This window comes from Piliocolobus tephrosceles, chromosome 1, assembly GCF_002776525.5.
Source record: "Piliocolobus tephrosceles isolate RC106 chromosome 1, ASM277652v3, whole genome shotgun sequence".
Taxonomy (NCBI): domain Eukaryota; kingdom Metazoa; phylum Chordata; class Mammalia; order Primates; family Cercopithecidae; genus Piliocolobus; species Piliocolobus tephrosceles.
In genome coordinates this window covers 699366-712501 of record NC_045434.1, presented here as the reverse complement: position 1 = coordinate 712501, position 13136 = coordinate 699366, and the positions used below count along the sequence as shown (strand labels likewise).

Sequence of the window (13136 nt, the reverse complement as noted above, 5' to 3'; positions counted from 1 at the left end):
TTTTGGTTATACTTTCTATTGCTTATTTGACTTTTAGTTAAGGTCAATTATACTTATTGGGTCGTTTTTTGATATTTGTTTTTTAACATTCTGAATGCATCATTTAAATTAACTAAAACTTTTCATATGCAACAGCACTTCTTTTGTGGATTTAATATCTAATGTATCTCTGAAGATGTTACTTATTTTAAATTATATTTTTCATTTTATTCCTCAGTGTTTTCTATGTGTGAATTTGAATCTCATCGTCCTTTATGGTGATTTCCTAAAATTCGAGTAACTGATGGCTTTAGCATTTTATTTGAGTCATAGGCTAGTTAGCTCGTTCGAGTTTGTCCTTTCTGGATTTAAAACTGAAAGAGCCATATTTCAGGAACCCTTTTAGTTATGGCAAACCAGGACATTTGACAGCCCACTGATGTGGTAGGATGTCAACATTTGTCTGCTGATATATCTTCCTTTAAAATAGAATTTCTTCTTACTCCCACGGGCTCTAAAGATTTCCAAACCTTTCCCCCATTAATTGAAAAACTATTCCACCATCCAAATACCATCATCAAACAATGTGTTGAAATTCTTCATCTGAAATTTCTTCCCATCTGGACTTTCTATTCTCTTTAGATAAAAACGAACACCACAGCAGCCGTGCTGAACCCGTAGGGAGAGGTGAGGTAGCGGGACAGAGTGACGACTGTGGGATAGGAAGCTGGGGATATGGAGGAGCAGCCGCATTTTAGCGCTCTGGATTTTGGGACATAGGCCGGGGCCATGCGGCCCCCTTGGTCCCTTTAGCAACCCCCAGGAACGTTTGGAAAACTGGTCCTCCAGCTGGGGGAAAGGGCAGGAGCAGCAGGGACGTGACCCTAGTCACCCAGTCTGGGTGCTGCTGATGTGGACGCAGGCCCAATGCTCTCCCCATCCCCCTAGCCCAGTGGGGAAGAGAGGGGCTGGGGCTATGCCCCTTCCCTCAACACGGCTTCGCTTTGGGGCGGGGTGTTGACACCCGGGATTACAAACCCAGTACCAAGCCGTGGGCAATTTTGGAGGCCCCCTGGAAGGCTTTAGGATCCAGAGTCTGCACCCTTATTTAGATAACCAAATTATGAGGAAGACTTAGGAATTTTTTTTTGAGACGGAGTCTTGCACTTTCCGCCCAGGCTGCAGTGCAGTGGTGCAATCTCGGCTCACTGCAAGGTCCGCCTTCTGGGTTCACACGTTCTCCTGCCTCAGCCTCCCGAGAAGCTGGGACTACAGGTGCCGCCACCACGCCCTGCTAATTTTTTGTATTTTTGCTAGAGATGGGGTTTCACCGTGTTAGCCAGGATGGTCTCAATCTCCTGACCTCGTGATCCGCCCGCCTCAGCCTCCCAAAGTGCTGGGATTACAGGCGTGAGCCACCGCGCCCGGCCAGATTTAAGAATTCTTTGCTGCAGCTGCCTTACCTCCGAGAACCACCACCGGCCCAGCATCTTGCAGCCACACCCCTGGCGGGCCCCAGGCAGGGGCCCCACGTGACCCCTGCCGTTTCCCTGCTGGTCTGGCCAACAGAGGAGCTAGGAATGGCACGACCTGGCCAAGCTTGGCAGTCTCCACTTGCCGTGTGTATGGAAGCCTGGGAAGACTTTGTTGGAAGGGGAGGCGGGGAGAGGGTGCTGGAGGCGTCTGCACCCCTTCCAACCGCGGTCTTTCCCTGGAGTCCAGAACCACAGCTCAGCCAGCTGGCTTGGAGATGTGGGGGCTGCCACTTCTCTGTGCGTCTCTGCTGCACTCTTCTGCCGGGGGACTGACGCCTTGGAAATGAAGTTTATGACGTCATCGCTGTGGCTGGCCAATAGAAAAAGCTCCCTTGGAGAGGTGTTCCTCCCCCTTAGACCCAGCTTCTTAACGCAGCAGCGAGCGCCGGGCGCAGAGGGGATGGGGGAAATCTCCAGCCGGGTGTAGGCATGAGGGGAAGCTCCTCCTCTCCGCCTGTATATAAAGGGCCGGGGGGCGGGGGGCTCACGGCGCCGTTTCGCTCTGCAGTGGAGCATCCTCTAGAGTGAGCTGGAGAATTCTGCCTACAGATACAGAGCCTTGGAGTAGTCCGGGGCGCCATTCAATCCCCTTCCATCTGCTTGGAAATGGCCTTCCTGCCGGCCTGTGACAGGTCCCAGTGGCCAGTACAGACCCCATAAAATCCCCTTAAGCTCCCGTGTTTTGGGTCCACCCAATCCTCGGAGTCTGTCCACCCTGTCTACTCTGCCTTCAAGAGGATTTCAGAAATGGAGGCCGCGGCTCCTTAAACCAGTTTTCGTGTGCATCCGCCTCCATCCCAGATCGAAACGGAACCTCCTCCACTCCGTAGGGTCCCAACAAGAAGAGGGGATCCCTGCAGACCAACAGCAGGCTATATTGATGACGGTGTCTGAGATCAGGGGCCGTCTTTTGGTTTGCAGAGTCAGTCCCTCTTAGTCGCCCGCAGCTGAGGCTGCCGCCATTTTCTTGCTGTCCGCCATCTGCAGAGCCCACCTTCCCGGAGCTCTCCAGGAGGTCCCAGAAGAGACTGCTTTCGTTCCGGCAGGGCAGGGGGTTTGTGGCTTGGAGGCCCAAGAACAACGGCCTCCCCCCTGCTTACCGGGTTATTGGACCTAAGGTGAGGGAAGTGGAGGCCACCCGGACTTTCCGCGGCTGAGGGCGGCGCAGGTTCTGTGTGGTCGAGATGCTGCAAAACACGGCTCCCCACAACAAACTCCCTGGGGAAGAGGGTTGCCGGGGCTGGGCCCAGAAGCAGTGGCGCCAGGGAAAAGGATTCGAAAACTCTCCCTCTTGTGTAAGGGATTTGAGAGCCACACAATAGCTTTGGTACCTGCTTTGCAACTGACCCCTGCCAACCCACTCCCCCAGGAGGTGCCCAATCCCAAAAAGCCAGAAGGAGTTACCAACCAGCTGCAATACCTACACAAGGTAGTGATGAAGGCTCTGTGGAAACATCAGTTCACACGGCCATTCCGGCAGCCTGTGGATGCTGTCAAACTGGGTCTACCAATTCCCACCTTGGGTTGGGAGAGGACCACTGTGGCCAAAATTCTTAGCTTTTTCCTTTCCCTCATGCAGCCCATGGATAGCCAGCCCCAGAGGATTATCACAAAATTATAGAACAGCCTATGGACGTGGGTACTATTAAGAGGAGACTTGAAAACAGTTATTATTGGGCTGCCTCAGAGTGTATGGAAGATTTAAATACCATGTTCACCAACTGTTATATTTACAACAAGCCCACTGATAATATTCTCCTAATGACACAAACGCTGGAAAACATCTTCCTACAGAAAGTTGCATCAATGCCACAAGAAGAACAAGAACTGGTGGTGACCATCCCTAATAACAGCCACAAGAAGGGGGCCAAGTTGGCAGCACTCCGGGACAGTGTTACTAGTGCTCATCAGGTGCCTGCCATCTCTTCCGTGTCACACACAGCCCTGTATACTCCCCCACCTGAGATACCTACCCCTGTCCTCAACATTCCCCACTCATCAGTCATTCCCTCTCCACTTTTCAAGTCCCTGCACTCTGCTGAAACCCCTCTCCTTGCTGTTACTGAAGCTCCTCCAGCTCAGCTCGTTGCCAAGAAAAAAGGTATAAGGCGGAAAGCAGTTACTACCACCCCTACACCTACAGCCATCCTGGCTCCTGGTTCCCCAAGTAGCCATCCTGGGAGTCTTGAGCCTAAGGCAGCACGACTTCCCCCATGCCCCACCAAGCCCACACACAAAGACTTGCCTGACTCAGCAACAAGACCAGAGCTCTAAGAAAGGAAAGCTTTCAGAACAATTAAAACATTGCAATGGCATATTGAAGGAGTTACTCTCTAAGAAGCATGCTGCCTATGCTTGGCCTTTCTGTAAACCAGTGGATGCTTCTGCACTTGGCCTGCATAACTACCACGACATCATGAGGCACCCCATGGACCTCAGCAATGTCAAGGTACCCACTGCATGGGGCACATGGGGTGCTCAGGCAGTGATGGGAACCTAGGTGCAAAACAGTAAGTCTCATGTAGGCACGCAGCGGTCTTTGGTTCTTGGTATTTTACTTTTATAAAACAGTAGTGGGACAGTATGAATTCTCTGCTGTTTGAGAATTCATATTTCCTGGAGTTTGAAACAATAGGGTGGGGTTTCTTTGTCTTGAGAACAATACTATCTGTCTACGATTAAGCACTAATGATGTGGCAGTGTTGGGTTAAGGAAGTTATGGGGTGGAGAAACAGTCATAGACCTCCCCTCCTCCCCTGGCGCTTAGAAATTACTTCGTTTTCTAGACATAAATATTTCTTTAACCCACCCAAATTCCTTTGACCTCAAACTTGAACCCCAGGGCACAGATCCTTAAGGTCATCCCCACTGTGCTCTCAAGAGAGGGCTCCTCTTTGTGGTGTCTGAGGTTGGCAGGGAAAGGTGAGTCTTCCTGCCCGTGCAGCTTCTGATGCTGCCTCCTGTGGCGGAAAATGGAGAACCCTGATTACCGAGATGCACAGGAGTTTGCTGCTGATGTACTGCTTATGTTTTCCAACTGCTGTAAGTACAGTCCCCCAGATCATGATGTTGTGGCAGTGGCACGAAAGCTACAGGATGTATTTGTCTCCATTATGCCAAGATGCCAGATGAACCACTGGAGCCAGGGCCTTTACCAGTCTCTACTGCCACGCCCCTTGGCTTGGCCAAATCATCTTCAGAGTCCTCCAGCCAGGAAAGTAGCAGTGAGAGCTCCTCTGAGGAAGAGGAGGAGGAAGATGAGGAGGACGAGGAGGAAGAAGAAGAGAGCTAAAGCTCAGACTTAGAGGAAGAAAGGGCTCATCCTTAGCAGAACTACAGGAACAGCTTTGGGCAGTACATGAACAACTGGCTGCTCTGCGTCAGGATCCAATATCCAAGCCCAAGAGGAAAAGAGAGAAAAAAAGAGAAAAAGAAGAAACGAAAGGCAGAGAAGCATTGAGACTGAGCTGGGGCTGATGAAGGTGACAAGGAGCCTTGGGCATCCCGCCCACCTTAGCCCAAGAAGTCCAAGAAAGCAAGTGGTAGTGGGGGTGGCCGTGCTGCTTTAGGCCCTCCTGGCTTTGGACCTTCTGGAGGAAGTGGCACTAAGCTTCCCCAAAAGGCCACAAAGACAGCCCCACCTGCCCTGCCTAAGGGTTATGATTCAGAGGAGGAGGAAGAGAGCAGTCCCATGACTTAACAATGAGAAGTGGCAACTGAGCCTGGACATCAACGAATTACCTGCGGAGAAGCTGGGCTGAGTTGTGCATATAATCCAAGCCAGGGCGCCCTCTTTACGTGGTTCAAACTCAGAAGAGATTGAAATTGGTTCTGAAACACTTAAGCCACCCACACTTAGAGAGCTTGAGCGTATGTCCTTTCCTGCATACGTAAGAAATCCCGGAGGCCCTACACCATTAAGAAGCCTGTGGGAAAGACAAAGGAGAAACTCGCTTTGGAGAAAAAGCAGGAATTAGAAAAGTGGTTACAAGATGTCAGCGGACAGCTCAATTCCCCTAAAAAGTCCCCCAAAGAAAGTGAGTGAGAAAACAGAGTCATCCTCTGCACAGCAAGTAGCAGTGTCATACCTTAGCTCCAGCTCAGATTGCAGCTCCTCCTCCTCATTGTACCCTTCCTCAGACACCAGTGATTCAGACTCAGGCTAAGGGGTCAGGTCAGATAGGGCAGGAAGGCTCCACAGGACGGGACCCCTAGACCACTCTGTCCCACATGCCCCTTCCCCCCTTTGCTGTGACACTTCATCTCACCCCCTTGCCCCCCACTAGGAGAGCTGGCTCTGCAGTCAGGGAGGGATGCAGGGACATTTACTGAAGGAGGGACATGGACAAAATAATATTGAATCCCCAGCCCCATTGGGGAGTGATCTCTTGGAACACAGAGCCCCCATTCAAAATGACTGGGGCAGGGCAAATACATTTTTAAATATTACTGAAACCTGAATTATGAAGGGCAGGCAATCATCTCTATTCATTCAAATATGTGTGGATATATTCCTTTGTTCATTTTTTTCAAATTTTAATTTTTTTAAACTTTTATTTTAGGTTCATGAATACATCTGCAGATTTGTTATACAGGTTCATGGGTACATGTGCAGGTTTGTTATACAGGCATGTCATGGGGGTTTGGTGTACAGACTACATCATCATTCAGGTAATAAGCATAGCACCTGATGAGTAGTCTTTTGATCCTCTCCCTTCTCCTAGCCTTCACCTTCAAGTAGGCCCTGGTGTCTGTTCCCTTCCTTGTGTTCATGTGTACTAAATGATTAGCTCCCACTTGTAAGTGAGAGCATGTGGTATTTGGCTTTCTGTTCCTGTATTAGTTCAGTCAGGATAGTGGCCTCCAGGTCTATCCATGTTACTGCAAAGGACATTATCTTCTTTTTTTATGGCTGCGTAGTATTACAGGGTGTATATATACCACATTTCCTTTATCCAGTCTACCATTGATGGGCATTTAGATTGATTCCATGTCTTTGCTATTGTGAATAATGCTGCAGTGAACAAATGTGTACATGTGTCTTTATGGTAGAAATATTTATATTTCTTTGGGTACATAGCCAATAATGGGATTGCTGGGTTGAATGCTACTTCTGTTTTAAGTTCTTTGATAAATTACCACACGGCTTCACACAATGTCTGGACTAATTCACATCCCCACTAGCAGTGTATAAGCAATCCCTTTCCTCTGGAACGTTGCCAGCATCTGTTATATTTAGATTTTTTAATAGTAGGCATTCTGACTGGGGTGAGTTGGTATCTCACTGAGGTTTTTATTTGAATTTATCTAATGGTTAGTGATATTGAGCATTTTTAAATATGCTTGTTGGCCACATATATGTCTTCTTTTGAAAAGCATCTATTCATGTTATTTGCCCACTTTTGAATGGGGTTCTTTATTTTTTGCCTGTTAATTTGTTTAAGTTTCTTATAGATTCAAGATATTAGATATTTGTTGGATGAATAGTTTGCAAATATTTCCTCCAATTATGTAGGTTGTCTGTTTATGCTATTAGTTTCTTTGCTATGCAACTCTTTAGTTTATTCACGTCTCATTTGTCAATTTCTGTTTTTGTTGCAGTTGCTTCTGACATCTTCATCATGAAATCTTTGCCCATGCCAATGTCCAGAATGGTCCTATGTCCAGATATTTTGGAAAAATATTTTCCCAGGGTTTTTATAGTTTTAAGTTTTACATTTAAATGTTTAATCCATCTTCAGTTGGTTTTTGTATATTGTGTAAGGAAAAGATCCAGCTTTAGTCTTCTACATATGGCTAGTCAGTTTTCCCAGCACTATTTATTGAATAGAGAGTCCTTTTTCCATTTTTTGTTTTTGTTGACTTTGTTGAAGATCAGATTGTTGTAGCTGTGAGACTTTATTTCTGGGATCTCCATTCTGTTCCATTGGTATATGTATCTCTTTGCACCAATACCATGCTGTTTTGTTTACTGTAGCATTGTAGTTTGAAGTCAGGTAACTTGATGCCTCCAGAATCTTTTTAAAAAAATTTTGAATCTTTTACAAAAATATTTTAGTATGGAAATACTTACCACCTCATCTTTTGATTTGGGGTAACAGAACGGAATTTCTTTTTCAGAGTAGGAAAGCAAAGAGGTGAATGTTTTGTATACTGAGATCTACAAAACATTGTTGAAATAAAGAGGCCACAAATTAATAGAAACACAAACAAGATTCATGGATTAGAAGACTTCATAGTATTAAGATGACCATACTAATTGAAGTCATCTTCAGATTCAATGTAATTCCTATTACAATTCCAATGGTATTTTTTTTTTGCAAAAATTGAAAAACAATTCCCAAATTAATATTAAATCTCATTAAACTTGAAGCATTAAAATAGCCTTCCTTGAAACAGAAGTGGGAGGACTCATCTTCCTGAATTCAAAGTGAACTATAAAGCAACAGTAATGAAGAGTGTAGTACTGACAAAGCGACAGGAAGACCAAATGAGTAGAATATAGAGCCCAGAAAAAAAAAGAAAAACAAAATCTTCTCCTGAATGACCATATAATTTTCCAAAAAGAGCCATCACCATTCAATGGGGAAACGACAGTATTTTCAACAAAGCATACTGGGAGAACTTCATAGCTGCATGAAAATAATTAGGTTGAACCATTGCCTACATCATTAATAACAAGTAACTGAACCTGAATCAAAGACCTAAATATAACAGCTGAAACTATAAAATTACTTGCAGAAATATAGGGAAAGATCTTTATTGCACTGGCTTTAGCAATGATTTATTAGATATGACACCAAAATTATAGGTAACAACAGAAAAAATAGGTAAGTTGTGCTTCATCAAAATTAAAAGATTTTGTGTATCAAAGAACACTTTTAATAGAGTGAAAAGACAACCCTTGGATCTGGAAAATATTAGAAAATCGTATGTCTGTTATAGGATAAATATCCAGAGTATATAAGTAACTGCACCAACTCAACAATGGCAATGCAAAAAAGTAAACAAACAAAATTCTTTTTTTTTTTTATTTTACTTTAAGTTTTGAAATATGTATGCAGAACGCACAGGTTTGTTACGTAGGTATATGTGTGCCGTGGTGGTTTCCTGCCCTATTAACCTGTCATCTAAGTTTTAAGCCCCACATATGTTAAGCATTTGTCCTAATGTTCTCCCTCCCCTTGCTGCCCAATCCTGACAGGCCCCAGTGTTTGATATTCCACTCCCTGTGTCCATGTGTTCTCATTGTTCATCTCCCACTTATGAGTGAGGACATGGGGTGATTTTCTGTTCCTTTGTTAGTTTGCTGAGAATGAAGGTTTCCAGCTTCTTCCATGTCTCTGCGAAGAACGTGAACTAATTCTTTTTTATGGCAGCATACTATTCCATGGTGTATATTTGCCACATTTTCTTTATCCAGTCTATCATTTTTGGGCATTTGGGTTGGTTCCAAGTCCTTGCTATTGTAAATAGTGCTGCAATAAAGATATGTGTACCTGTGTCTTTATAGGAGAATAATGTATAATCCTTTGGGTACATACTCAATGATGGGTTTGCTGGGTCAAATGGTGTTTCTAGTTCTAGATACTTGAGGAATTGCCACGCTGTCTTCCACAATGGTTGAACTAATTTACACTTCCACCAACAGTGTAAAAGTGTTCCTATTTCTCCACAACCTCACCAGCATCTGTTGTTTCCTGATTTTTTAATGATTGCCTTTCTAATTGATGTGAGATAGTATCTCATTGTGGTTTTGAATTGCATTTCTTTAATGACTAGTGATGATGGGCTTTTTTTTTATATGCTTCTTGGCCACGTAAATGTCTACTTTTGAGAAGTGTCTGTTCATATCTTTCACCCACATTTTGTTGGAGTTGTTCGTTTTTTTCTTGCAAATTTAAGTTCATCATAGATTGTGGATATTAGACCTCCATCAGAAGGATGGATTGCAAAAATATTCTTCCATTCCATAGGTTGCCTGTTCACTATGGTGATAGTTTCTATTGCTTTGCAGAAACTCTGTAGTTTAATTAGATCACATTTTTCAATTTCGGCTTTTGTTGCCATTGCTTTTGGTGTTTTAGTCATGAAGTCTTTGCCCATGCCTATGTCCTGAATGGTATTGCCTAGGTTTTCTTCTAGGGTTTTTATGGTTTTAGGTTTTACGTTTAAGTCTTTGATTCATCTTGAGTTAATTTTTGTATAAGGTATAAGGAAGGAGTCCAATTTCTGTTTTCTGCATATGACTACCCAGTTTTCACAGCACCATTTATTAAATAGGAAATCCTTTCCCCATTGCTTGTTTTTGTCAGGTTTATCAAAGATCAGATGGTTGTAGATGTGTCGTGTTATTTCTGAGGCCTCTGTTCTGTTACATGGTTTTGTACATCTGTTTTTGTATCTGTACCATGCTGTTTTGGTTACTGTACGCTTGTAGTACAGTTTGAAGTCAGGTAGCATGATGCCTCCAGTCTTATTCTTTTTGCCTAGGATTGTCTTGGCTAAATGGGCTCTTTTTTGGTTCCATATGAAATTTAAAGTATGTTTTTATAATTATCCAAAGAAAGTCAATCGTAGCTTGTTGAGAATAGCATTGAATCTATAAATTACTGTGGGCAATATGGCCAGTGTCACAATACTGACTCTTCCTATGCATGAGAATGGATTTTTTTCCCTCCCATTTGTTTGTGTCCCCTCTTATTTCCTTGAGCAGTGGTTCGTAGTTCTCCTTGAAGAGTTCCTTCACGTCCCTTGCAAGTTGTATTCCATGTATTTCATTTTCTTTGTAGCAACTGTGAATGGGAATTCACTCATGATTTGGTTCTCTGCTTGTCTATTATTGGTGTGTAGGAATGCTTGTGATTTTTGCACATTGATTTTATATCCTGAGACTTTGCTGAAGTTGCTTATCAGCTTAAGAATTTTTTTGAGTGGAGATGATGGGGTTTTCTAAATATACAATTATGTCATCTTCAAACAGAGACAATTTGACTTCCTCTCTTCCTGTTTGAATATCCTTTATTTCTTTCTCTTTCCTGATTGCCCTTGCCAGAACTTTCAATACTATGTTTAATAGGAATGGTGAGAGAGGGCATCCTTGTCTTGGGCCGGTTTTCAAAGGGAATGATTCTAGCTTTTGCCCTTTCAGTATGATATTGGCTATGGATTTGTCATCGATAGCTCTCATTATTTTGAGATAAGTTCCATGAATACCTACTTTATTGAGAGGTTTTAGAATGAAGGGGTGTTTAATTTTATCTATGGCTTTTTTTGCATCTATTGAGATAATCATGTGGTTTTTGTCATTGGTTCTGTTTATGTGATGGATTATGTTTGTTGATTTGCATATGGTGAACCAGCCTTGCATCCCAGGGATGAAGCTGACCTTATTGTGGTGCATAAGCTTTTTGATGTGCTGCTGGATTTGGCTTGGCAGTATTTTATTAAGAATTTTTGCATCGATGTTCATTTGGGATATTGGTCTGAAATTTGCTTTTTTGTGTGTGTCTTTGACAGGTTTTGGTATCAGGATGATGCTGGCCTCACAATATGAGTTAGGGAGGTGTCTCTCTTTTTCAAGTGTTTGGAATAGTTTCAGAAAGAATGGTACCAGCTCCTCTTTGTACCTCTGGTAGAATTCTGCTGTGAATCCATCTGGTACTGGGCTTTTTTTTTTGGTGGGTAGGCTATTAATTACTGCCTCAATTTCAGAACTTGTTATTGGTCTATTCAGGGATTTGACTTCTTCCTGATTGAGTCTTAGGAGGGTGTATATGTCCAGAAATTTATCCATTGTTTTTAGGTTTTCTCATTTATTTGCATGTAGGTGTTTATAGTATTTCTCTGATGTTAGTTTGTATTTCTGTGTGATCAGTGGTGTTACCCACTATCATTTTCTTTACTGAGTTTATTTGATTCTTCTATCTTTTCTTTTTTATTACTCTGGCTCCAGTCTATCTATTTTGTTAATCTTTTCAAAAACCAGCTCCTGGATTCATTGATTTTTTTGAATTTTTTTTTTCTTGTCTCTCTCTCCTTCAGTTCTGCTCTGATTTTAGTTATTTCATGTCTTCTGCTAGCTTTTCAATTTGTTTGCTCTTGCTTCTCTAGTTCTTTTAATCGTGATGTTAGAGTGTCAATTTTAGATCTTTCCTGCTTTTCCTTGTGGGCATATATTGCTATAAATTTCCCTCTTAACGCTGCCTTAGCTGTGTCCCAGAGTCTGGTATGTTATCTCTTTGTTCTCATTGGTTTCAAAGAACTTCCTTATTTCTGCCTTCATTTCTCTATTAACCCACTAGTCATTCAGGAGCAGGTTGTTCAGTTTCCATGTCGTTGTGTGTTTTTGAATGAGCTTCTTAATCCTGAGTTTTAATGTGATTGCACTGTTGTCTGAGAGGCTGTTGATGATTTCTATCCTTTTGCATTAGCCAAGGGTTATTTTACTTTCAATTATGTGGTTGATTTTAGAATAAGTGCTATGTAGTGGTGAGAAGAATGTATATTCTTTTGATTTGGGGTGGAGAGTTTTGTAGCCGTATATTAGGTCCTCTTGGTCCCAGAGATGTGTTCGAGTCCTGAATATTCTTGCTAATTTTCTGTCTTGTTGATCTGTCTAATATTGACATTCAGTCGATAAAGTCTTCTACTATTATTGTGTGGGAGTTTAATTCTCTTCATATGTCTCTATAATTTGTTTTATGAATCTGGGTGGTGTTCCTGTATTGGGTGCATATATATATAGGATAGTTAACTCTATTTGTTGCATTGATCCATTTACCATTGTGTAATGCCCTTCTTCGTCTTTTTTGATCCTTGTTGTTTTAAAGTCTGTTTTATCAGAGACAGGATGGCAACCTCTGCATTTTTTTTCTTGTTTCTTTTTTTTTTTTTTTTTGCTTTCCATTTGCTTTGTAAGTGTTCCTCCATCCCTATATTTTTAGCCTATGTGTGTCTTTGTATGTGAGTTGGGTCTCCTGAATACAACACACCAGTGGGTCTTGCCTCGTTATCTAATCTGCCAGTCTGTGTCTTTTAATTGGGGGCATTTTGCTCATTTACATTTAAGGTTAATATTGTTATGTGTTAATTTGATCCTGTCATAATGATGCTAGCTGGTTATTTTGCCCATTAGTTAATGCAGTTTCTTCATAGTATCATTGGTCTTTTTATTTTGGTGTGTTTTTGCAATGGCTGGTACTGGTTTTTCCTTTCCATACTTAGTACTTCCTCCAGGAGCTCCTGTAAGGCAGGCCCGGTGGTGACAAAATCCCTCAGTATTTGTCTGTCTGGAAAGGATTTTATTTCTCCTTTGCTTATGAAGCTTTGTTTCTCTGGATATATAATTCTGGGTTGAAAATTCTTTTCTTTAAGAATGTTGAATATTGGCCCTCACTCTCTTCTAGTTTATAGGGTTTCTGCAGAGGGATCTGCTCTTAGTCTGATGGGCTTCTCTTTGTGGGTAACCTGACCTTTCTCTCTGGCTGCCTAAACATTTTTTCCTTCATTTCAACTTTGGAAAATCTGATGATTATGTGTCTTGGGGTTGCTCTTCTCTGGGAGTATCTTAGTGGTGTTCTCCGTATTTCCTGAATTTGAATGCTGGCCTGTCCTTCTTGG

At 42.7% G+C, this 13136-nt stretch overlaps 1 protein-coding gene and 1 pseudogene across 1 annotated transcript in view; both read left to right on the top strand.

Annotated features, from left to right (window-relative positions):
- LOC111545272 (translation initiation factor IF-2-like) overlaps positions 1–13136 on the top strand; it is a 156276-nt gene that overhangs the window by 51631 nt on the left and 91509 nt on the right. The window lies entirely within an intron of this gene.
- On the top strand, positions 2699–5680 carry LOC111545184 (annotated as a pseudogene).